The sequence below is a fragment of the Saimiri boliviensis genome, chromosome 6 (genome assembly GCF_048565385.1).
Source record: "Saimiri boliviensis isolate mSaiBol1 chromosome 6, mSaiBol1.pri, whole genome shotgun sequence".
Classification (NCBI taxonomy): Eukaryota; Metazoa; Chordata; class Mammalia; order Primates; family Cebidae; genus Saimiri; species Saimiri boliviensis.
In genome coordinates, this window is record NC_133454.1 from 6,258,863 (window position 1) to 6,284,705 (window position 25,843).

The following is a 25,843-nucleotide window of genomic DNA, read 5'->3' on the forward strand; positions in this document are numbered from 1 at the left end:
TGGTATGAGGTGGGCTTTGAACCCGTCCATGCTCCAAAGGAAGACACACCTTTTGCTATTTCACCCGTCTATTCTCGTAGGGAATGTGAATAATTCTTTCAGACATGGCTCATGATGACAGGGACCACACTCATTTCACCCTCAGAGGCAGACAAGAGGACTGCAAAGGACTCAGGTGTCGTCCCTGCTGACTGAAGAGGACTCCCATTTCCCCTCGAACCCAAAGACAGAGCAAAAGTAGCTTTCTCTTTGAAGAGCACACAACTTTTTCAAAATACACAGCTAAAACGGTCCCGCTTTAAGTGCTAAAGCACTTAAAACTGAAAAACATGTCTAGCATTCAAAGCACGGACAGTTTTAGCTGTGTATTTTCAAAAAGTTGTCTCTACCTGCCATAGCTCATGAAGTCAAAACGAGTGAGCTGTGTCCCCTTGATTTGAGCATTCTTTTAGTAAGAAAGGATTAGGTTCAATTTGAATTTTGGAAAAATGCTTCTCATCTTGTCAATCAGTTGTCACTTTTGTGTGTTAATTTCTAGGAGAGGTAATAGAGTCAATCCAAAACCAAAGGTGTATTCAAGTCCAGATTGACAAGTCAAACCAAGAAAGCAGGCACTGAGCTGGCAGAGGGATCTTTTCCCAGTGGGCGTTAAGGCCCACATAAATCCCTGTGAAGGAATCGGGAATCAGAGACAGAAAGGGACTCGCCTAAGGCTTGTCACATGAAAGTGCCTGGCAGACTGACTGGCAGAGGGCTGGAAATCAAATCCAAATCTTCGGACGTGTAATTTCACAGGGTGCACCGCCTCCACCAGGCCCAATGTGACACTTCAATGGCTTAACGAGGGCTTGACGGGATGGATGTCAACATGAAAAGACATTCGATTCCATCGGACCTGTCTTTGGCCCATTGTGTCTAAGGAGAATGTGCCTGGTTCAAATTCTCACTTTGCTTCTCACCTGAGAGATGTGACCTCAGTGGTCAATGGGAAATGAGCTGGTTTCAGTCACCAACCTCTCACTCATCACCAAGAAAATTTTTTTCAACCATACATGGATTGTGTTTTCAGGAGTTCTGGGCTTCATCCACAGTTGTGAGTAACATGCTAAAAGAGGAAAAAAGATTTGCTGCTCAGGAATGGAGACAGAAATACAGACACACACACACACAGACACACACACACACACACACACACACACACCCATGACACAAAAATCACCCAAACACAGGCCGCACACACAACTGCTCGTGTTCAGCAAAATACTTAGTGGTATGAGGTGGGATTTGAACCCGTCCATGCTCCAAAGGAAGACACACCTTTTGCTATTTCACCCGTCTATTCTCGTAGGGAATGTGAATAATTCTTCCAGACGTGGCTCATGATGACAGGGACCACTCTCATTTCACCCTCAGAGGCAGACAAGAGGACTGCAAAGGACTCAGGTGTCGTCCCTGCTGACTGAAGAGGACTCCCATTTCCCCTCGAACCCAAAGAAACAGCAAAAGTAGCTTTCTCTTTGAAGAGCACACAACTTTTTCAAAATACACAGCAAATAAAGCACTTAAAGCGGGGACCATTTTAGCTGTGTATTCTGAAAAACATGTCTAGCATTCAAAGCACGGACAGTTTTAGCTGTGTATTTTCAAAAAGTTGTCTCTACCTGCCATAGCTCATGAAGTCAAAACGAGTGAGCTGTGTCCCCTTGATTTGAGCATTCTTTTAGTAAGAAAGGATTAAGTTCAATTTGAATTTTGGAAAAGTGATTCTCATCTAGTCAATCAGCTGTCAGTTTTGTGTGTTAATTTCTAGGAGAGGTAATAGAGTCAATCCAAAACCAAAGGTGTATTCAAGTCCAGAGTGACAAGTCAAACCAAGAAAGCAGGCACTGAGCTGGCAGAGGGATCTTTTCCCAGTGGGCGTTAAGTCCCACATAAATCCCTGTGAAGGAATCGGGAATCAGAGACAGAAAGGGACTCGCCTAAGGCTTGTCACATGAAAGTGCCTGGCAGACTGACTGGCAGAGGGCTGGAAATCAAATCCAAATCTTCGGACGTGTAATTTCACAGGGTGCATCGCCTCCCCCAGGCCCAATGTGACACTTCAATGGCTTAACGAGGGCTTGACGGGATGGATGTCAACATGAAAAGACATTCGATTCCATCGGACCTGTCTTTGGCCCATTGTCTCTAAGGAGAATGTGCCTGGTTCAAATTCTCACTTTGCTTCTCACCTGAGAGATGTGACCTCAGTGGTTAATGGGAAATGAGCTGGTTTCATTCACCAACCTCTCACTCATCACCAAGAAAATTTCCTCCAACCATACATGGATTGTGTTTTCAGGAGTGCTGGGCTTCATCCACAGTTGTGAGTAACATGCTAAAAGAGGAAAAAAGATTTGCTGCTCAGGAATGGAGACAGAAATACAGACACACACACAGAGACACACACACACACAAACACACACACACACGCACATGACACAAAAATCACCCAAACACAGGCCGCACACACAACTGCTCGTGTTCAGCAAAATATTTAGTGGTATGAGGTGGGCTTTGAACCCGTCCATGCTCCAAAGGAAGACACACCTTTTGCTATTTCACCCGTCTATTCTCGTAGGGAATGTGAATAATTCTTTCAGACATGGCTCATGATGACAGGGACCACTCTCATTTCACCCTCAGTGGCAGATAGGAGGACTGCAAAGGACTCAGGTGTCGTTCCTGCTGACTGAAGAGGACTCCCATTTCCCCTCGATCCGAAAGACACAGCAAAAGTAGCTTTCTCTTTGAAGAGCACACAACTTTTTCAAAATACACAGCTAATAAAGCACTTAAAGCGGGGACCGTTTTAGCTTTGTATTCTGAAAAACATGTCTAGCATTCAAAGCACGGACAGTTTTAGCTGTGTATTTTCAAAAAGTTGTCTCTCCTTGCCATAGCTCATGAAGTCAAAACGAGTGAGCTGTGTCCCCTTGATTTGAGCATTCTTTTAGTAAGAAAGGATTAAGTTCAATTTGAATTTTGGAAAACTGCTTCTCATCTTGTCAATCAGCTGTCAGTTTTGTGTGTTAATTTCTAGGAGAGATAATGGAGTCAATCCAAAACCAAAGGTGTATTCAAGTCCAGATTGACAAGTCAAACCAAGAAAGCAGGCACTGAGCTGGCAGAGGGATCTTTTCCCAGTGGGCGTTAAGGCCCACATAAATCCCTGTGAAGGAATCGGGATTCAGAGACAGAAAGGGACTCGCCTAAGGCTTGTCACATGAAAGTGCCTGGCAGACTGACTGGCAGAGGGCTGGAAATCAAATCCAAATCTTCGGACGTGTAATTTCCCAGGGTGCACCGCCTCCCCCAGGCCCAATGTGACACTTCAATGGCTTAACGAGGGCTTGACGGGATGGATGTCAACATGAAAAGACATTCGATTCCATCGGACCTGTCTTTGGCCCATTGTCTCTAAGGAGAATGTGCCTGGTTCAAATTCTAACTTTGCTTCTCACCTGAGAGATGTGACCTCAGTGGTCAATGGGAAATGAGCTGGTTTCAGTCACCAACCTCTCACTCATCACCAAGAAAATTTCCTTCAACCATACATGGATTGTGTTTTCAGGAGTGCTGGGCTTCATCCACAGTTGTGAGTAACATGCTAAAAGAGGAAAAAAGATTTGCTGCTCAGGAATGGAGACAGAAATACAGACACACACACACAGACACACACACACACACACACTCACACACACGCACATGACACAAAAATCACCCAAACACAGGCCGCACACACAACTGCTCGTGTTCAGCAAAATACTTAGTGGTATGAGGTGGGCTTTGAACCCGTCCATGCTCCAAAGGAAGACACACCTTTTGGTATTTCACCCGTCTATTCTCGTAGGGAATGTGAATAATTCTTTCAGACATGGCTCATGATGACAGGGACCACTCTCATTTCACCCTCAGAGGCAGACAAGAGGACTGCAAAGGACTCAGGTGTCGTCCCTGCTGACTGAAGAGGACTCCCATTTCCCCTCGAACCCAAAGACACAGAAAAAGTAGATTTCTCTTTGAAGAGCACACAACTTTTTCCAAATACACAGCTAAAACGGTCCCCGCTTTAGCTCTGTATCCTGAAAAACATGTCTAGCATTCAAAGCACGGACAGTTTTAGCTGTGTATTTTCAAAAAGTTGTCTCTACCTGCCATAGCTCATGAAGTCAAAACGAGTGAGCTGTGTCCCCTTGATTTGAGCATTCTTTTAGGAAGAAAGGATTAAGTTCAATTTGAATTTTGGAAAACTGCTTCTCATCTTGTCAATCAGCTGTCAGTTTTGTGTGTTAATTTCTAGGAGAGGTAATAGAGTCAATCCAAAACCAAAGGTGTATTCAAGTCCAGATTGACAAGTCAAACCAAGAAAGCAGGCACTGAGCTGGCAGAGGGATCTTTTCCCAGTGGGCGTTAAGGCCCACATAAATCCCTGTGAAGGAATCGGGAATCAGAGACAGAAAGGGACTCGCCTAAGGCTTGTCACATGACAGTGCCTGGCAGACAGACTGGCAGAGGGCTGGAAATCAAATCCAAATCTTCGGACGTGTAATTTCACAGGGTGCACCGCCTCCCCCAGGCCCAATGTGACACTTCAATGGCTTAACGAGGGCTTGACGGGATGGATGTCAACATGAAAAGACATTCGATTCCATCGGACCTGTCTTTGGCCCATTGTCTCTAAGGAGAATGTGCCTGGTTCAAATTCTCACTTTGCTTCTCACCTGAGAGATGTGACCTCAGTGGTCAATGGGAAATGAGCTGGTTTCAGTCACCAACCTCTCACTCATCACCAAGAAAATTTCCTTCAACCATACATGGACTGTGTTTTCAGGAGTGCTGGGCTTCATCCACAGTTGTGAGTAACATGCTAAAAGAGGAAAAAAGATTTGCTGCTCAGGAATGGAGACAGAAATACAGACACACACACACAGACACACACACACACACACACACACACACACACGACACAAAAATCACCCAAACTCAGGCCGCACACACAACTGCTCGTGTTCAGCAAAATACTTAGTGGTATGAGGTGGGCTTTGAACCCGTCCATGCTCCAAAGAAAGACACAACTTTTGCTATTTCACCCGTCTTTTCTCGTAGGGAATGTGAATATTTCTTTCAGACATGGCTCATGATGACAGGGACCACTCTCATTTCACCCTCAGAGGCAGACAAGAGGACTGCAAAGGACTCAGGTGTAGTCCCTGCTGACTGAAGAGGACTCCCATTTCCCCTCGAACCCAAAGACACAGCAAAAGTAGCTTTCTCTTTCAAGAGCACACAACTTTTTCAAAATACACAGCCAAAACGGTCCCCGCTTTAAGTGCTTTAGCACTTAAAGCGGGGACCGTTTTACCTGTGTATTCTGAAAAACATGTCTAGCATTCAAAGCACGGACAGTTTTAGCTGTGTATTTTCAAAAAGTTGTCTCTACCTGCCACAGCTCATGAAGTCAAAACGAGTGAGCTCTGTCCCCTTGATTTGAGCATTCTTTTAGTAAGAAAGGATTAAGTTCAATTTGAATTTTGGAAAACTGCTTCTCATCTTGTCAATCAGCTGTCAGTTTTGTGTGTTAATTTCTAGGAGAGGTTATAGAGTCAATCCAAAACCAAAGGTGTATTCAAGTCCAGATTGACAAGTCAAACCAAGAAAGCAGGCACTGAGCTGGCAGAGGGATCTTTTCCCAGTGGGCGTTAAGGCCCACATAAATCCCTGTGAAGGAATCGGGAATCAGAGACAGAAAGGGACTCGCCTAAGGCTTGTCACATGAAAGTGCCTGGCAGAATGACTGGCAGAGGGCTGGAAATCAAATCCAAATCTTCGGACGTGTAATTTCACAGGGTGCACCGCCTCCCCCAGGCCCAATGTGACACTTCAATGGCTTAACGAGGGCTTGACGGGATGGATGTCAACATGAAAAGACATTCGATTCCATCGGACCTGTCTTTGGCCCATTGTCTCTAAGGAGAATGTGCCTGGTTCAAATTCTCACTTTGCTTCTCACCTGAGAGATGCGACCTCAGTGGTCAATGGGAAATGAGCTGGTTTCAGTCACCAACCTCTCACTCATCACCAAGAAAATTTCCTTCAACCATACATGGATTGTGTTTTCAGGAGTGCTGGGCTCCATCCACAGTTGTGAGTAACATGCTAAAAGAGGAAAAATGATTTGCTGCTCAGGAATGGAGACAGAAATACAGACACACACACACAGACACACACACACACACACACACACCCACACGACACAAAATTCACCCAAACACAGGCCGCACACACAACTGCTCGAGTTCAGCAAAATACTTAGTGTTATGAGGTGGGCTTTGAACCCGTCCATGCTCCAAAAGAAGACACACCTTTTGCTATTTCACCCGTCTATTCTCGTAGGGAATGTTAATAATTCTTTCAAACATGGCTCATGATGACAGGGACCCCTCTCTTTTCACCCTCAGAGGCAGACAGGAGGACTGCAAAGGACTCAGGTGTCATCCCAGATGACTGAAGAGGACTCCCATTTCCCTTCGAACCCAAAGACACAGCAAAATTAGCTTTCTCTTTGAAGAGCACACAACTTTTTCAAAATACACAGCTAAAACGGTCCCCGCTTTAGCTGTGTATTCTGAAAAACATGTCTAACATTCAAAGCACGGACAGTTTTAGCTGTGTATTTTCAAAAAGTTGTCTCTACCTGCCATACCTCATGAAGTCAAAACGAGTGAGCTGTGTCCCCTTGATTTGAGCATTCTTTTAGTAAGAAAGGATTAAGTTCAATTTGAATTTTGGAAAACTGCTTCTCATCTTGTCAATCAGCTGTCAGTTTTGTGTGTTAATTTCTAGGAGAGGTAATAGAGTCAATCCAAAACCAAAGGTGTATTCAAGTCCAGATTGACAAGTCAAACCAAGAAAGCAGGCACTGAGCTGGCAGAGGGATCTTTTCCCAGTGGGCGTTAAGGCCCACATAAATCCCTGTGAAGGAATCGGGAATCAGAGACAGAAAGGGACTCGCCTAAGGCTTGTCACATGAAAGTGCCTGGCAGACTGACTGGCAGAGGGCTGGAAATCAAATCCAAATCTTCGGACGTGTAATTTCACAGGGTGCACCGCCTCCCCCAGGCCCAATGTGACACTTCAATGGCTTAACGAGGGCTTGACGGGATGGATGTCAACATGAAAAGACATTCGATTCCATCGGACCTGTCTTTGGCCCATTGTCTCTAAGGAGAATGTGCCTGGTTCAAATTCTCACTTTGCTTCTCACCTGAGAGATGTGACCTCAGTGGTCAATGGGAAATGAGCTGGTTTCAGTCACCAACCTCTCACTCCTCACCAAGAAAATTTCCTTCAACCATACATGGATTGTGTTTTCAGGAGTGCTGGGCTTCATCCACAGTTGTGAGTAACATGCTAAAAGGGGAAAAAAGATTTGCTGCTCAGGAATGGAGACAGAAATACAGACACACACACACACACACAGACACACACACACACACACACACACACACACAAACACACAGGACACAAAAATCACCCAAACACAGGCCACACACACAACTGCTCGTGTTCAGCAAAATACTTAGTGGTATGAGGTGGGCTTTGAACCCGTCCATGCTCCAAAGGAAGACACACCTTTTGCTATTTCACCCGTCTATTCTCGTAGGGAATGTGAATAATTCTTTCAGACATGGCACATGATGACAGGGACCACTCTCATTTCACCCTCAGACTCAGACAAGAGGACTGCAAAGGACTCAGGTGTCGTCCCTGCTGACTGAAGAGGACTCCCATTTCCCCTCGAACCCAAAGACACAGCAAAAGTAGCTTTCTCTTTGAAGAGCACACAACTTTTTCAAAATGCACAGCTAAAACGGTCCCCGCTTTAAGTGCTTTAGCACATAAAGCGGGGACTGTTTTAACTGTGTATTCTGAAAAACCTGTCTAGCATTCAAAGCACGGACACTTTTAGCTGTGTATTTTCAAAAAGTTGTCTCTACCTGCCATAGCTCGTGAAGTCAAAACGAGTGAGCTGTGTCCCCTTGATTTGAGCATTCTTTTAGGAAGAAAGGATTAAGTTCAATTTGAATTTTGGAAAACTGCTTCTCATCTTGTCAATCAGCTGTCAGTTTTGTGTGTTAATTTCTAGGAGAGGTAATAGAGTCAATCCAAAACCAAAGGTGTATTCAAGTCCAGATTGACAAGTCAAACCAAGAAAGCAGGCACTGAGCTGGCAGAGGGATCTTTTCAAAGTGGGCGTTAAGGCCCACCTAAATCCCTGTGAAGGAATCGGGAATCAGAGACAGAAAGGGACTCGCCTAAGGCTTGTCACATGAAAGTGCCTGGCAGACTGATTGGCAGAGGGCTGGAAATCAAATCCAAATCTTCGGACGTGTAATTTCACAGGGTGCACCGCCTCCCCCAGGCCCAATGTGACACTTCAATGGCTTAACGAGGGCTTGACGGGATGGATGTCAACATGAAAAGACATTCGATTCCATCGGACCTGTCTTTGGCCCATTGTCTCTAAGGAGAATGTGCCTGGTTCAAATTCTCACTTTGCTTCTCACCTGAGAGATGTGACCTCAGTGGTCAATGGGAAATGAGCTGGTTTCATTCACCAACCTCTCACTCATCACCAAGAAAATTTACTTCAAACATACATGGATTGTGTTTTCAGGAGTGCTGGGCTTCATCCACAGTTGTGAGTAACATGCTAAAAGAGGAAAAAAGATTTTCTGCTCAGGAATGGAGACAGAAACACAGACAAACACACACACAGACACACACACACACACACACACACCCATGACACAAAAATCACCCAAACACAGGCCGCACACACAACTGCTCGTGTTCAGCAAAATACTTAGTGGTATGAGGTGGGCTTTGAACCCGTCCATGCTCCAAAGGAAGACACACCTTTTGCTATTTCACCCGTCTATTCTCGTAGGGAATGTGAATAATTCTTTCAGACATGGCTCATGATCACAGGGACCACTCTAATTTCACCCTCAGAGGCAGACAAGAGGACTGCAAAGGACTCAGGTGTCGTCCCTGCTGACTGAAGAGGACTCCCATTTCCCCTCGAACCAAAAGACACAGCAAAATTAGCTTTCTCTTTGAAGAGCACACAACTTTTTCAAAATACACAGCTAAAACGGTCCCCGCTTGAAGTGCTTTAGCACTTTAAGTGGGGACCGTTTTAGCTGTGTATTCTGAAAAACATGTCTAGCATTCAAAGCACGGACAGTTTTAGCTGTGTATTTTCAAAAAGTTGTCTCTACCTGCCATAGCTCATGAAGTCAAAACGAGTGAGCTGTGTCCCCTTGATTTGAGCATTCTTTTATTAAGAAAGGATTAAGTTCAATTTGAATTTTGGAAAACTGCTTCTCATCTTGTCAATCAGCTGTCAGTTTTGTGTGTTAATTTCTAGGAGAGGTAATAGAGTCAATCCAAAACCAAAGGTGTATTCAAGTCCAGATTGACAAGTCAAACCAAGAAAGCAGGCACTGAGCTGGCAGAGGGATCTTTTCCCAGTGGGCGTTAAGGCCCACATAAATCCCTGTGAAGGAATCGGGAATCAGAGACAGAAAGGGACTCGCCTAAGGCTTGTCACATGAACGTGCCTGGCAGACTGACTGGCAGAGGGCTGGAAATCAAATCCAAATCTTCGGACGTGTAATTTCACAGGGTGCACCGCCTCCCCCAGGCCCAATGTGACACTTCAATGGCTTAACGAGGGCTTGACGGGATGGATGTCAACATGAAAAGACATTCGATTCCATCGGACCTGTCTTTGGCCCATTGTCTCTAAGGAGAATGTGCCTGGTTCAAATTCTCACTTTGCTTCTCACCTGAGAGATGTGACCTCAGTGGTCAATTGGAAATGAGCTGGTTTCAGTAACCAACCTCTCACACATCGCCAAGAAAATTTCCTTCAACCATGCATGGATTGTGTTTTGAGGAGTGCTGGGCTTCATCCACAGTTGTGAGTAACATCCTAAAAGAGGAAAAAAGATTTGCTGCTCAGGAATGGAGACAGAAATACAGACACACACACACAGACACACACACACACACACATGACACAAAAATCACCAAAACACAGGCCGCACACACAACTGCTCGTGTTCAGCAAAATACTTAGTGATATGAGGTGGGCTTTGAACCCGTCCATGCTCCAAGGGAAGACACACCTTTTGCTATTTCACCCGTCTATTCTCGTAGGGAATGTGAATAATTCTTTCAGACATGGCTCATCATGACAGGGACCACTCTCATTTCACCCTCAGAGGCAGACAAGAGGACTGCAAAGGATTCAGGTGTCGTCCCTGCTGACTGAAGAGGACTCCCATTTCCCCTCGAACCCAAAGACACAGCAAAAGTAGCTTTCTCTTTGAAGAGCACACAACTTTTTCAAAATACACAGCTAAAACGGTCCCCGCTTTAAGTGCTTTAGCACTTAAAGCGGGGACCGTTGTAGCTCTGTATTCTGAAAAACATGTCTAGCATTCAAAGCACGGACAGTTTTAGCTGTGTATTTTCAGAAAGTTGTCTCTACCTGCCATAGCTCATGAAGTCAAAACGAGTGAGCTGTGTCCCCTTGATTTGAGCATTCTTTTAGTAAGAAAGGATTAAGTTCTATTTGAATTTTGGAAAACTGCTTCTCATCTTGTCAATCAGCTGTCAGTTTTGTGTGTTAATTTCTAGGAGAGGTAATAGAGTCAATCCAAAACCAAAGGTGTATTCAAGTCCAGATTGACAAGTCAAACCAAGAAAGCAGGCACTGAGCTGGCAGAGGGATCTTTTCCCAGTGGGCGTTAAGGCCCACATAAATTCCTGTGAAGGAATCGGGAATCAGAGACAGAAAGGGACTCGCCTAAGGCTTGTCACATGAAAGTGCCTGGCAGACTGACTGGCAGAGGGCTGGAAATCAAATCCACATCTTCGGACGTGTAATTTCACAGGGTGCACCGCCTCCACCAGGCCCAATGTGACACTTCAATGGCTTAACGAGGGCTTGACGCGATGGATGTCAACATGAAAAGACATTCGATTCCATCGGACCTGTCTTTGGGCCATTGTCTCTAAGGAGAATGTGCCTGGTTCTAATTCTCACTTTGCTTCTCACCTGAGAGATGTGACCTCAGTGGTCAATGGGAAATGAGCTGGTTTCAGTCACCAACCTCTCACTCATCACCAAGAAAATTTCCTTCAACCATACATGGATTGTGTTTTCAGGAGTCCTGGGCTTCATCCACAGTTGTGAGTAACATGCTAAAAGAGGAAAAAAGATTTGCTGCTCAGGAATGGAGACAGAAATACAGACACACACACACACACACACACACACACACACACACACAAACACACGACACAAAAATCACCCAAACACAGGCCGCAGAAACAACTGCTCGTGTTCAGCAAAATACTTAGTGGTATGAGGTGGGCTTTGAACCCGTTCATGTTCCAAAGGAAGACACACCTTTTGCTATTTCACCTGTCTATTCTCGTAGGGAATGTGAATAATTCTTTCAGACATGGCTCATGATGACAGGGACCACTCTCATTTCACCCTCAGAGGCAGACAAGAGGACTGCAAAGGACTCAGGTGTCGTCCCTGCTGACTGAAGAGGACTCCCATTTCCCCTCGAACCCAAAGACACAGCAAAAGTAGCTTTCTCTTTGAAGAGCACACAACTTTTTCAAAATACACAGCTAAAACGGTCCCCGCTTTAAACGGTCCCCGCTTTAAGTGCTTTAGCACTTAAAGCGGGGACCGTTTTAGCTGTGTATTCTGAAAAACATGTCTAGCATTCAAAGCACGGACAGTTTTAGCTGTGTATTTTCAAAAAGTTGTCTCTACCTGCCAGAGCTCATGAAGTCAAAACGAGTGAGCTGTGTCCCCTTGATTTGAGCATTCTTTTAGTCAGAAAGGATTAAGTTCAATTTGAATTTTGGAAAACTGCTTCTCATCTTGTCAATCAGCTGTCAGTTTTGTGTGTTAATTTCTCGGAGAGGTAATAGAGGCAATCCAAAACCAAAGGTGTATTCAAGTCCAGATTGACAAGTCAAACCAAGAAAGCAGGCACTGAGCTGGCAGAGGGATCTTTTCCCAGTGGGCGTTAAGGCCCACATAAATCCCTGTGAAGGAATCGGGAATCAGAGACAGAAAGGGACTCGCCTAAGGCTTGTCACATGAAAGTGCCCGGCAGACTGACTGGCAGAGGGCTGGAAATCAAATCCAAATCTTCGGACGTGTAATTTCACAGGGTGCACCGCCTCCCCCAGGCCCAATGTGACACTTCAATGGCTTAACGAGGGCTTGACTGGATGGATGTCAACATGAAAAGACACTCGATTCCATCGGACCTGTCTTTGGCCCATTGTCTCTAAGGAGAATGTGCCTGGTTCAAATTCTGACTTTGCTTCTCACCTGAGAGATGTGTCCTCAGTGGTCAATGGGAAATGAGCTGGTTTCAGTCACCAACCTCTCACTCATCACCAAGAAAATTTCCTTCAACCATACATGGATTGTGTTTTCAGGAGTGCTGGGCTTCATCCACAGTTGTGAGTAACATGCTAAAAGAGAAAAAAAGATTTGCGTCTCAGGAATGGAGACAGAAATAAAGACACACACACACACACACACACACACACACACACACAAACACACATGACACAAAAATCACCCAAACACAGGCCGCACACAACTGCTCGTTTTCAGCAAAATACTTAGTGGTATGAGGTGGGCTTTGAACCCGTCCATGCTCCAAAGGAAGACACACCTTTTGCTATTTCACCCGTCTGTTCTCGTAGGGAATGTGAATAATTCTTTCAGACATGGCTCATGATGACAGGGACCACTCTCATTTCACCCTCAGAGGCAGACAAGAGGACTGCAAAGGACTCAGGTGTCATCCCTGCTGACTGAAGAGGACTCCCATTTCCCCTCGAACCCAAAGACACAGCAAAAGTAGCTTTCTCTTTGAAGAGCACACAACTTTTTAAAATACACAGTTAAAACGGTCTTCGCTTTAAGTGCTTTAGCCCTTAAAGCGGGGACCGTTTAAGCTGTGTATTCTGAAAAACATGTCTAGCATTCAAAGCACGGACAGTTTTAGCTGTGTATTTTCAAAAAGTTCTCTCTACCTGCCATAGCTCATGAAGTCAAAACGAGTGAGCTGTGTCCCCTTGATTTGAGCATTCTTTTAGTAAGAAAGGATTAAGTTCAATTTGAATTTTGGAAAACTGCTTCTCATCTTGTCAATCAGCTGTCAGTTTTGTGTGTTAATTTCTAGGAGAGGTAATAGAGTCAATCCAAAACCAAAGGTGTATTCAAGTCCAGATTGACAAGTCAAACCAAGAAAGCAGGCACTGAGCTGGCAGAGGGATCTTTTCCCAGTGGGCGTTAAGGCCCACATAAATCCCTGTGAAGGAATCGGGAATCAGAGACAGAAAGGGACTCGCCTAAGGCTTGTCACATGAAAGTGCCTGGCAGACTGACTGGCAGAGGGCTGGAAATCAAATCCAAATCTTCGGACGTGTAATTTCACAGGGTGCACCGCCTCCCCCAGGCCCAATGTGACACTTCAATGGCTTAACGAGGGCTTGACGGGATGGATGTCAACATGAAAAGACATTCGATTCCATCGGACCTGTCTTTGGCCAATTGTCTCTAAAAAGAATGTGCCTGGTTCAAATTCTCACTTTGCTTCTCACCTGAGAGATGTGACCTCAGTGGTCAATGGGAAATGAGCTGGTTTCAGTCACCAACCTCTCACACATCACCAAGAAAATTTCATTCAACCATACATGGATTGTGTTTTCAGGAGTGCTGGGCTTCATCAACAGTTGTGAGTAACATGCTAAAAAAGGAAAAAAGATTTGCTGCTCAGGAATGGAGACAGAAATACAGACACACACACACAGACACACACACACACACACACACATACACAAACATGACACAAAAATCACCCAAACACAGGCCGCACACACAACTGCTCGTGTTCAGCAAAATACTTAGTGGTATGAGGTGGGCTTTGAACCCGTCCATGCTCCAAAGGAAGACACACCTTTTGCTATTTCACCCGTCTCTGCTCGTAGGGATTGTGAATAATTCTTTCAGACATGGCTCATGATGAGAGGGACCACTCTCATTTCACCCTCAGAAGCAGACAAGAGCACTGCAAAGGTCTCAGTTGTCGTCCCTGCTGACTGAAGAGGACTCCCATTTGCCCTCGAACCCAAAGACACAGCAAAAGTAGCTTTCACTTTGAAGAGCACACAACTTTTTCAAAATACACAGCTAAAACATGTCTAGCTTTCAAAGCACGGACAGTTTTAGCTGTGTATTTTCAAAAAGTTGTCTCTACCTGCCATAGCTCATGAAGTCAAAACGAGTGAGCTGTGTCCCCTTGATTTGAGCATTCTTTTAGTAAGAAATGATTAAGTTCAATTTGAATTTTGGAAAACTGCTTCTCATCTTGTCAATCAGCTGTCAGTTTTGTGTGTTAATTTCTAGGAGAGGTAATAGAGTCAATCGAAAACCAAAGGTGTATTCAAGTCCAGATTGACAAGTCAAACCAAGAAAGCAGGCACTGAGCTGGCAGAGGGATCTTTTCCCAGTGGGCGTTAAGGCCCACATAAATCCCTGTGAAGGAATCGGGAATCAGAGACAGAAAGGGACTCGCCTAAGGCTTGTCACATGAAAGTGCCTGGCAGACTGACTGGCAGAGGGCTGGAAATCAAATCCAAATCTTCGGACGTGTAATTTCACAGGGTGCACCGCCTCCCCCAGGCCCAATGTGACACTTCAATGGCTTAACGAGGGCTTGACGGGATGGATGTCAACATGAAAAGACATTCGATTCCATCGGACCTGTCTTTGGCCCATTGTCTCTAAGGAGAATGTGCCTGGTTCAAATTCTCACTTTGCTTCTCACCTGAGAGATGTGACCTCAGTGGTCAATGGGAAATGAGCTGGATTCAGTCACCAAACTCTCACTCATCACCAAGAAAATTTCCTTCAACCATGCATGGATTGTGTTTTGAGGAGTTTTGGGCTTCATCCACAGTTGTGAGTAACATCCTAAAAGAGGAAAAAAGATTTGCTGCTCAGGAATGGAGACAGAAATACAGACACAAACACACAGACACACACACACACACACACACACACACACACACACACACATGACACAAAAATCACCCAAACACAGGCCGCACACACAACTGCTCGTGTTCAGCAAAATACTTAGTGGTATGAGGTGATCTTTGAACCCGTCCATGCTCCAAAGGAAGACACACCTTTTGCTATTTCACCCGTCTATTCTCGTAGGGAATGTGAACAATTCTTTCAGACATGGCTCATGATGACAGGGACCACTCTCATTTCACCCTCAGAGGCAGACAAGAGGACTGCAAAGACTCAGGTGTCGTCCCTGCTGACTGAAGAGGACTCCCATTACCCCTCGAACCCAAAGACACAGCAAAAGTAGCTTTCTCTTTGAAGAGCACACAAATTTTCAAAATACACTGCTAAAACGGTCCCCGCTTTAAGTGCTTTAGCACTTAAAGCGCGGACCGTTTTAGCTGTGTATTCTGAAAAACAGGTCTAGCTTTCAAAGCACGGACAGTTTTAGCTGTGTATTTTCAGAAAGTTGTCTCTACCTGCCATAGCTCATGAAGTCAAAACGAGTGAGCTGTGTCCCCTTGATTTGAGCATTCTTTTAGTAAGAAATGATTAAGTTCAATTTGAATTTTGGAAAACTGCTTCTCATCTTGTCAATCAGCTGTCAGTTTTGTGTGTTAATTTCTAGGCGAGGTAATAGAGTCAATCCAAAACCAAAGGTGTATTCAAGTCCAGATTGACAAGTCAAACCAAGAAAGCAGGCACTGAGCTGGCAGAGGGATATTTTCCCAGTGGGCGTTAAGGCCCACATAAATCCCTGTTAAGGAATCGGGAATCAGAGACAGAAAGGGACTCGCCTAAGGCTTGTCACATGAAAGTTCCTGGCAGACTGACTGGCAGAGGGCTGGAAATCAAATCCAAATCTTCGGACGTGTAATTTCACAGGGTGCACCGCCTCCCCCAGGCCCAATGTGACACTTCAATGGCTTAACGAGGGCTTGACGGGATGGATGTCGACATGAAAAGACATTCGATTCCTTCGGACCAGTCTTCGGCCCATTGTCTCTAAGGAGAATGTGCCTGGTTCAAATTCTCACTTTGCTTCTCACCTGAGAGATGTGTCCTCAGTGGTCAATGGGAAATGAGCTGGTTTCAGTCACCAACCTCTCACTCATCACCAAGAAAATTTCCTTCAACCATACATGGATTGTGTTTTCAGGAGTGCTGGGCTTCATCCACAGTTGTGAGTAACATGCTAAAAGAGGAAAAAAGATTTGCTGCTCAGGAATAGAGACAGAAACACAGACACACACAAACACAGACACACACACACACACACACACACACACACATGACACAAAAATCACCCAAACACAGGCCGCACACACAACTGCTCGTGTTCAGCAAAATACTTAGTGGTATGAGGTGGGCTTAGAACCCGTCCATGCTCCAAAGGAAGACACACCTTTTGCTATTTCACCCGTCTATTCTCGTAGGGAATGTGAATAATTCTTTCAGACATGGCTCATGATGACAGGGACCACTCTCATTTCACCCTCAGAGGCAGACAAGAGGACTGCAAAGGACTCAGGTGTCGTCCCTGCTGACAGAAGAGGACTCCCATTTCCCCTCGAACCCAAAGACACAGCAAAAGTAGCTTTCTCTTTGAAGAGCACACAACTTTTTCAAAATACACAGCTAAAATGGTCCCCGATTTAATTGCTAAAGCACTTAAAGCGGGGACCGCTTTAGCTGTGTATTCTGAAAAACATGTCTAGCATTCAAAGCACGGACAGTTTTAGCTGTGCATTTTCAAAAAGTTGTCTCTACCTGCCATAGCTCATGAAGTCAAAACGAGTGAGCTTTGTCCCCTTGATTTGAGCATTCTTTTAGTAAGAATGGATTAAGTTCAATTTAAATTTTGAAAAAACTGCTTCTCATCTTGTCAATCAGCTGTCCGTTTTGTGTGTTAATTTCTAGGAGAGGTAATAGAGTCAATCCAAAACCAAAGGTGTATTCAAGTCCAGATTGACAAGTCAAACCAAGAAAGCAGGCACTGAGCTGGCAGAGGGATCTTTTCCCAGTAGGCGTTAAGGCCCACATAAATCCCTGTGAAGGAATCGGGAATCAGAGACAGAAAGGGATTCGCCTAAGGCTTGTCACATGAAAGTGCCTGGCAGACTGACTGGCAGAGGGCTGGAAATCAAATCCAAATCTTCGGACGTGTAATTTCACAGGGGGCACCGCCTCCCCCAGGCCCAATGTGACACTTCAATGGCTTAACGAGGGCTTGACGGGATGGATGTCAACATGAAAAGACATTCGATTCCATCGGACCTGTCTTTGGCCCATTGTCTCTAAGGAGAATGTGCCTGGTTCAAATTCTCACTTTGCTTCTCACCTGAGAGATGTGACCTCAGTGGTCAATGGGAAATGAGCTGGTTTCAGTCACCAACCTCTCACTCATCACCAAGAAAATTTCCTTCAACCATATATGGATTGTGTTTTCAGGAGTGCGGGGCTTCATCCACAGTTGTGAGTAACATGCTAAAAGAGGAAAAAAGATTTGCTGCTCAGGAATGGAGACAGAAATACAGACACACACACACAGACAAACACACACACACACACATGACACAAAAATCACCCAAACACAGGCCGCACACACAACTGCTCGTGTTCAGCAAAATACTTAGTGGTATGAGGTGGGCTTTGAACCCATCCATGCTCCAAAGAAAGACACAACTTTTGCTATTTCACCCGTCTATTCTCGTAGGGAATGTGAATAATTCTTTCAGACATGGCTCATGATGACAGGGACCACTCTCATTTCACCCTCAGAGGCAGACAAGAGGACTGCAAAGGACTCAGGTGTCGTCCCTGCTGACTGAAGAGGACTCCCATTTCCCCTCGAACCCAAAGACACAGCAAAAGTAGCTTTCTCTTTGAAGAGCACACAACTTTTTCAAAATACACAGCTAAAACGGTCCCCGCTTTAAGTGCTTTAGCAGTTAAAGTGGGGACCGTTTTAGCTGTGTATTCTGAAAAACAGGTCTAGCTTTCAAAGCACGGACAGTTTTAGCTGTGTATTTTCAAAAAGTTGTCTCTACCTGCCATAGCTCATGAAGTCAAAACGAGTGAGCTGTGTCCCCTTGATTTGAGCATTCTTTTAGTAAGAAATGATTAAGTTCAATTTGAATTTTGGAAAACTGCTTCTCATCTTGTCAATCAGCTGTCAGTTTTGTGTGTTAATTTCTAGGCGAGGTAATAGAGTCAATCCAAAACCAAAGGTGTATTCAAGTCCAGATTGACAAGTCAAACCAAGAAAGCAGGCACTGAGCTGGCAGAGGGATCTTTTCCCAGTGGGCGTTAAGGCCCACATAAATCCCTGTGAAGGAATCGGGAATCAGAGACAGAAAGGGACTCGCCTAAGGCTTGTCACATGAAAGTTCCTGGCAGACTGACTGGCAGAGGGCTGGAAATCAAATCCAAATCTTCGGACGTGTAATTTCACAGGGTGCACCGCCTCCCCCAGGCCCAATGTGACACTTCAATGGCTTAAGGAGGGCTTGACGGGATGGATGTCGACATGAAAAGAAATTCGATTCCTTCGGACCAGTCTTCGGCCCATTGTCTCTAAGGAGAATGTGCCTGGTTCAAATTCTCACTTTGCTTCTCACCTGAGAGATGTGTCCTCAGTGGTCAATGGGAAATGAGCTGGTTTCAGTCACCAACCTCTCACTCATCACCAAGAAAATTTCCTTCAACCATACATGGATTGTGTTTTCAGGAGTGCTGGGCTTCATCCACAGTTGTGAGTAACATGCTAAAAGAGGAAAAAAGATTTGCTGCTCAGGAATAGAGACAGAAACACAGACACACACACACACAGACACACACACACACACACACACACACACACATGACACAAAAATCACCCAAACACAGGCCGCACACACAACTGCTCGTGTTCAGCAAAATACTTAGTGGTATGAGGTGGGCTTAGAACCCGTCCATGCTCCAAAGGAAGACACACCTTTTGCTATTTCACCCGTCTATTCTCGTAGGGAATGTGAATAATTCTTTCAGACATGGCTCATGATGACAGGGACCACTCTCATTTCACCCTCAGAGGCAGACAAGAGGACTGCAAAGGACTCAGGTGTCGTCCCTGCTGACAGAAGAGGACACCCATTTCCCCTCGAACCCAAAGACACAGCAAAAGTAGCTTTCTCTTTGAAGAGCACACAACTTTTTCAAAATACACAGCTAAAATGGTCCCCGATTTAATTGCTAAAGCACTTAAAGCGGGGACCGCTTTAGCTGTGTATTCTGAAAAACATGTCTAGCATTCAAAGCACGGACAGTTTTAGCTGTGCATTTTCAAAAAGTTGTCTCTACCTGCCATAGCTCATGAATCAAAACGAGTGAGCTTTGTCCCCTTGATTTGAGCATTCTTTTAGTAAGAATGGATTAAGTTCAATTTAAATTTTGAAAAAACTGCTTCTCATCTTGTCAATCAGCTGTCAGTTTTGTGTGTTAATTTCTAGGAGAGGTAATAGAGTCAATCCAAAACCAAAGGTGTATTCAAGTCCAGATTGACAAGTCAAACCAAGAAAGCAGGCACTGAGCTGGCAGAGGGATCTTTTCCCAGTGGGCGTTAAGGCCCACATAAATCCCTGTGAAGGAATCGGGAATCAGAGACAGAAAGGGACTCGCCTAAGGCTTGTCACATGAAAGTGCCTGGCAGACTGACTGGCAGAGGGCTGGAAATCAAATCCAAATCTTCGGACGTGTAATTTCACAGGGGGCACCGCCTCCCCCAGGCCCAATGTGACACTTCAATGGCTTAACGAGGGCTTGACGGGATGGATGTCAACATGAAAAGACATTCGATTCCATCGGACCTGTCTTTGGCCCATTGTCTCTAAGGAGAATGTGCCTGGTTCAAATTCTCACTTTGCTTCTCACCTGAGAGATGTGACCTCAGTGGTCAATGGGAAATGAGCTGGTTTCAGTCACCAACCTCTCACTCATCACCAAGAAAATTTCCTTCAACCATACATGGATTGTGTTTTCAGGAGTGCGGGGCTTCATCCACAGTTGTGAGTAACATGCTAAAAGAGGAAAAAAGATTTGCTGCTCAGGAATGGAGACAGAAATACAGACACACACACACAGACAAACACACACACACACACATGACACAAAAATCACCCAAACACAGGCCGCACACACAACTGCTCGTGTTCAGCAAAATACTTAGTGGTATGAGGTGGGCTTTGAACCCATCCATGCTCCAAAGAAAGACACACATTTGCTATTTCACCCGTCTATTCTCGTAGGGAATGTGAATAATTCTTTCAGACATGGCTCATGATGACAGGGACCACTCTCATTTCACCCTCAGAGGCAGACAAGAGGACTGCAAAGGACTCAGGTGTCGTCCCTGCTGACTGAAGAGGACTCCCATTTCCCCTCGAACCCAAAGACACAGCAAAAGTAGCTTTCTCTTTGAAGAGCACACAACTTTTTCAAAATACACAGCTAAAACGGTCCCCGCTTTAAGTGCTTTAGCAGTTAAAGTGGGGACCGTTTTAGCTGTGTATTCTGAAAAACAAGTCTAGCATTCAAAGCACGGACAGTTTTAGCTGTGTATTTTCAAAAAGTTGTCTCTAAATGCCATAGCTCATGAAGTCAAAACGAGTGAGCTGTGTCCCCTTGATTTGAGCATTCTTTTAGTAAGAAAGGATTAATTTCAATTTGAATTTTGGAAAACTGCTTCTCATCTTGTCAATCAGCTGTCAGTTTTGTGTGTTAATTTCTAGGAGAGGTAATAGAGTCAATCCAAAACCAAAGGTGTATTCAAGTCCAGATTGACAAGTCAAACCAAGAAAGCAGGCACTGAGCTGGCAGAGGGATCTTTTCCCAGTGGGCGTTAAGGCCCACATAAATCCCTGTGAAGGAATCGGGAATCAGAGACAGAAAGGGACTCGCCTAAGGCTTGTCACATGAAAGTGCCTGGCAGACTGACTGGCAGAGGGCTGGAAATCAAATCCAAATCTTCGGACGTGTAATTTCACAGGGTGCACCGCCTCCCCCAGGCCCAATGTGACACTTCAATGGCTTAACGAGGGTTTGACAGGATGGATGTCAACATGAAAAGACATTCGATTCCATCATACCTTTCTTTGGCCCATTGTCTCTAAGGAGAATGTGCCTGGTTCAAATTCTCACTTTGCTTCTCACCTGAGAGATGCGACCTCAGTGGTCAATGGGAAATGAGCTGGTTTCAGTCACCAACCTCTCACTCATCACCAAGAAAATTTCCTTCAACCATACATGGATTGTGTTTTCAGGAGTGCTGGGCTCCATCCACAGTTGTGAGTAACATGCTAAAAGAGGAAAAAAGATTTGCTGCTCAGGAATGGAGACAGAAATACAGACACACACACACACACACACAGACACAAACACACGACACAAAAATCACCCAAACACAGGCCGCACACACAACTGCTCGTGTTCAGCAAAATACTTAGTGGTATGAGCTGGGCTTTGAACCCGTCCATGCTCCAAAGGAAGACACACCTTTTGCTATTTCACCCGTCTCTTCTCGTAGGGAATGTGAATAATTCTTTAAGACATGGCTCATGATGACAGGGAACACTCTCATTTCACCCTCAGGGGCAGACAAGAGGACTGCAAAGGACTCAGGTGTCATCACTGCTGACTGAAGAGGACTCCCATTTCCCCTCGAACCCAAAGACACAGCAAAAGTAGCTTTCTCTTTGAAGAGCACACAACTTTTTCAAAATACACAGCTAAAACGGTCTTCGCTTTAAGTGCTTTAGCCCTTAAAGCGGGGACCGTTTTAGCTGTGTATTATGAAAAACATTTCTAGCATTCAAAGCACGGACAGTTTTAGCTGTGTATTTTCAAAAAGTTCTCTCTACCTGCCATAGCTCATGAAGTCAAAACGAGTGAGCTGTGTCCCCTTGATTTGAGCATTCTTTTAGTAAGAAAGGATTAAGTTCAATTTGAATTTTGGAAAACTGCTTCTCATCTTGTCAATCAGCTGTCAGTTTTGTGTGTTAATTTCTAGGAGAGGTAATAGAGTCAATCCAAAACCAAAGGTGTATTCAAGTCCAGATTGCCAAGTCAAACCAAGAAAGCAGGCACTGAGCTGGCAGAGGGATCTTTTCCCAGTGGGCGTTAAGGCCCTCATAAACCCCTGTGAAGGAATCGGGAATCAGAGAGAGAAAGGGACTCGCCTAAGGCTTGTCACATGAAAGTGCCTGGCAGACTGACTGGCAGAGGGCTGGAAATCAAATCCAAATCTTCGGACGTGTAATTTCACAGGGTGCACCGCCTCCCCCAGGCCCAATGTGACACTTCAATGGCTTAACGATGGCTTGACGGGGTGGATGTCAACATGAAAAACATTCGATTCAATCGGACCTGTCTTGGGCCCGTTGTCTCTAAGGAGAATGTGCCTGGTTCAAATTCTCACTTTGCTTCTCACCTGAGAGATGGGACCTCAGTGGTCAAAGGGAAATGAGCTGGTTTCAGTCACCAACCTCTCACTCATCACCAAGAAAATTTCCTTCAACCATACATGGATTGTGTTTTCAGGAGTGCTGGGCTTCATCCACAGTTGTGAGTAACATGCTAAAAGAGGAAAAAAGATTTGCTGCTCAGGAATGGAGACAGAAATACAGACACACACACACAGACACACATACACACACACACACACACACACACACACGAAACAAAAATCACCCAAACACAGGCCGCACACACAACTGCTCGTGTTCAGCAAAATACTTAGTGGTATGAGGTCGGCTTTGAACCCGTCCATGCTCCAAAGGAAGACACACCTTTTGCTATTTCACCCGTCTATTCTCGTAGGGAATGTGAATAATTCTTTCAGACATGGCTCATGATGACAGGGACCACTCTCATTTCACCCTCAGAGGCAGACAAGAGGACTGCAAAGGACTCAGGTGTCGTCCCTGCTGACTGAAGAGGACTCCCATTTCCCCTTGAACCCAAAGACACAGCAAAAGTAGCTTTCTCTTTGAAGAGCACACAACTTTTCCAAAATACACAGCTAAAACGGTCCCCGCTTTAATTGCTAAAGCACTTAAAGCGGGGACCGCTTTAGCTGTGTATTCTGAAAAACATGTCTAGCATTCAAAGCACGGACAGTTTTAGCTGTGTATTTTCAAAAAGTTGTCTCTACCTGCCATAGCTCATGAAGTCAAAACGAGTGAGCTTTGTCCCCTTGATTGGAGCATTCTTTTAGTAAGAATGGATTAAGTTCAATTTGAATTTTGAAAAAACTGCTTCTCATCTTGTCAATCAGCTGTCAGTTTTGTGTGTTAATTTCTAGGAGAGGTAATAGAGTCAATCCAAAACCAAAGGTGTATTCAAGTCCAGATTGAGAAGTCAAACCAAGAAAGCAGGCACTGAGCTGGCAGAGGGATCTTTTCCCAGTAGGCGTTAAGGCCCACATAAATCCCTGTGAAGGAATCGGGAATCAGAGACAGAAAGGGACTCGCCTAAGGCTTGTCACATGAAAGTGCCTGGCAGACTGACTGGCAGAGGGCTGGAAATCAAATCCAAATCTTCGGACGTGTAATTTCACAGGGTGCACCGCCTCCCCCAGGCCCAATGTGACACTTCAATGGCTTAACGAGGGCTTGACGGGATGGATGTCAACATGAAAAGACATTCGATTCCATCGGACCTGTCTTTGGCCCATTGTCTCTAAGGAGAATGTGCCTGGTTCAAATTCTCACTTTGCTTCTCACCTGAGAGATGTGACCTCAGTGGTCAATGGGAAATGAGCTGGTTTCAGTCACCAACCTCTCACTCATCACCAAGAAAATTTCCTTCAACCATACATGGATTGTGTTTTCAGGAGTGCTGGGCTTCATCCACAGTTGTGAGTAACATGCTAAAAGAGGAAAAAAGATTTGCTGCTCAGGAATGGAGACAGAAATACAGACACACACACACAGACACACATACACACACACACACACACACACACACACACGAAACAAAAATCACCCAAACACAGGCCGCACACACAACTGCTCGTGTTCAGCAAAATACTTAGTGGTATGAGGTCGGCTTTGAACCCGTCCATGCTCCAAAGGAAGACACACCTTTTGCTATTTCACCCGTCTATTCTCGTAGGGAATGTGAATAATTCTTTCAGACATGGCTCATGATGACAGGGACCACTCTCATTTCACCCTCAGAGGCAGACAAGAGGACTGCAAAGGACTCAGGTGTCGTCCCTGCTGACTGAAGAGGACTCCCATTTCCCCTCGAACCCAAAGACACAGCAAAAGTAGCTTTCTCTTTGAAGAGCACACAACTTTTCCAAAATACACAGCTAAAACGGTCCCCGCTTTAATTGCTAAAGCACTTAAAGCGGGGACCGCTTTAGCTGTGTATTCTGAAAAACATGTCTAGCATTCAAAGCACGGACAGTTTTAGCTGTGTATTTTCAAAAAGTTGTCTCTACCTGCCATAGCTCATGAAGTCAAAACGAGTGAGCTTTGTCCCCTTGATTGGAGCATTCTTTTAGTAAGAATGGATTAAGTTCAATTTGAATTTTGAAAAAACTGCTTCTCATCTTGTCAATCAGCTGTCAGTTTTGTGTGTTAATTTCTAGGAGAGGTAATAGAGTCAATCCAAAACCAAAGGTGTATTCAAGTCCAGATTGACAAGTCAAACCAAGAAAGCAGGCACTGAGCTGGCAGAGGGATCTTTTCCCAGTAGGCGTTAAGGCCCACATAAATCCCTGTGAAGGAATCGGGAATCAGAGACAGAAAGGGACTCGCCTAAGGCTTGTCACATGAAAGTGCCTGGCAGACTGACTGGCAGAGGGCTGGAAATCAAATCCAAATCTTCGGACGTGTAATTTCACAGGGTGCACCGCCTCCCCCAGGCCCAATGTGACACTTCAATGGCTTAACGAGGGCTTGACGGGATGGATGTCAACATGAAAAGACATTCGATTCCATCGGACCTGTCTTTGGCCCATTGTCTCTAAGGAGAATGTGCCTGGTTCAAATTCTCACTTTGCTTCTCACCTGAGAGATGTGACCTCAGTGGTCAATGGGAAATGAGCTGGATTCAGTCACCAACCTCTCACCCATCACCAAGAAAATTTCCTTCAACCATACATGGATTGTGTTTTCAGGAGTGCGGGGCTTCATCCACAGTTGTGAGTAACATGCTAAAAGAGGAAAAAAGATTTGCTGCTCAGGAATGGAGACAGAAATACAGACACACACACACAGACACACAGACACAAACACACACACACACACACACTCACACACACACACAAACATCACACAAAAATCACCCAAACACAGGCCGCACACACAACTGCTCGTGTTCAGCAAAATTCTTAGTGGTATGAGGTGGGCTTTGAACCCGTCCATGCTCCAAAGAAAGACACACCTTTTGCTATTTCACCCGTCTATTCTCGTAGGGAATGTGAATAATTCTTTCAGACATGGCTCATGATGACAGGGACCACTCTCATTTCACCCTCAGAGGCAGACAAGAGGACTGCAAAGGACTCAGGTGTCGACCCTGCTGACTGAAGAGGACTCCCATTTCCCCTCGAACCCA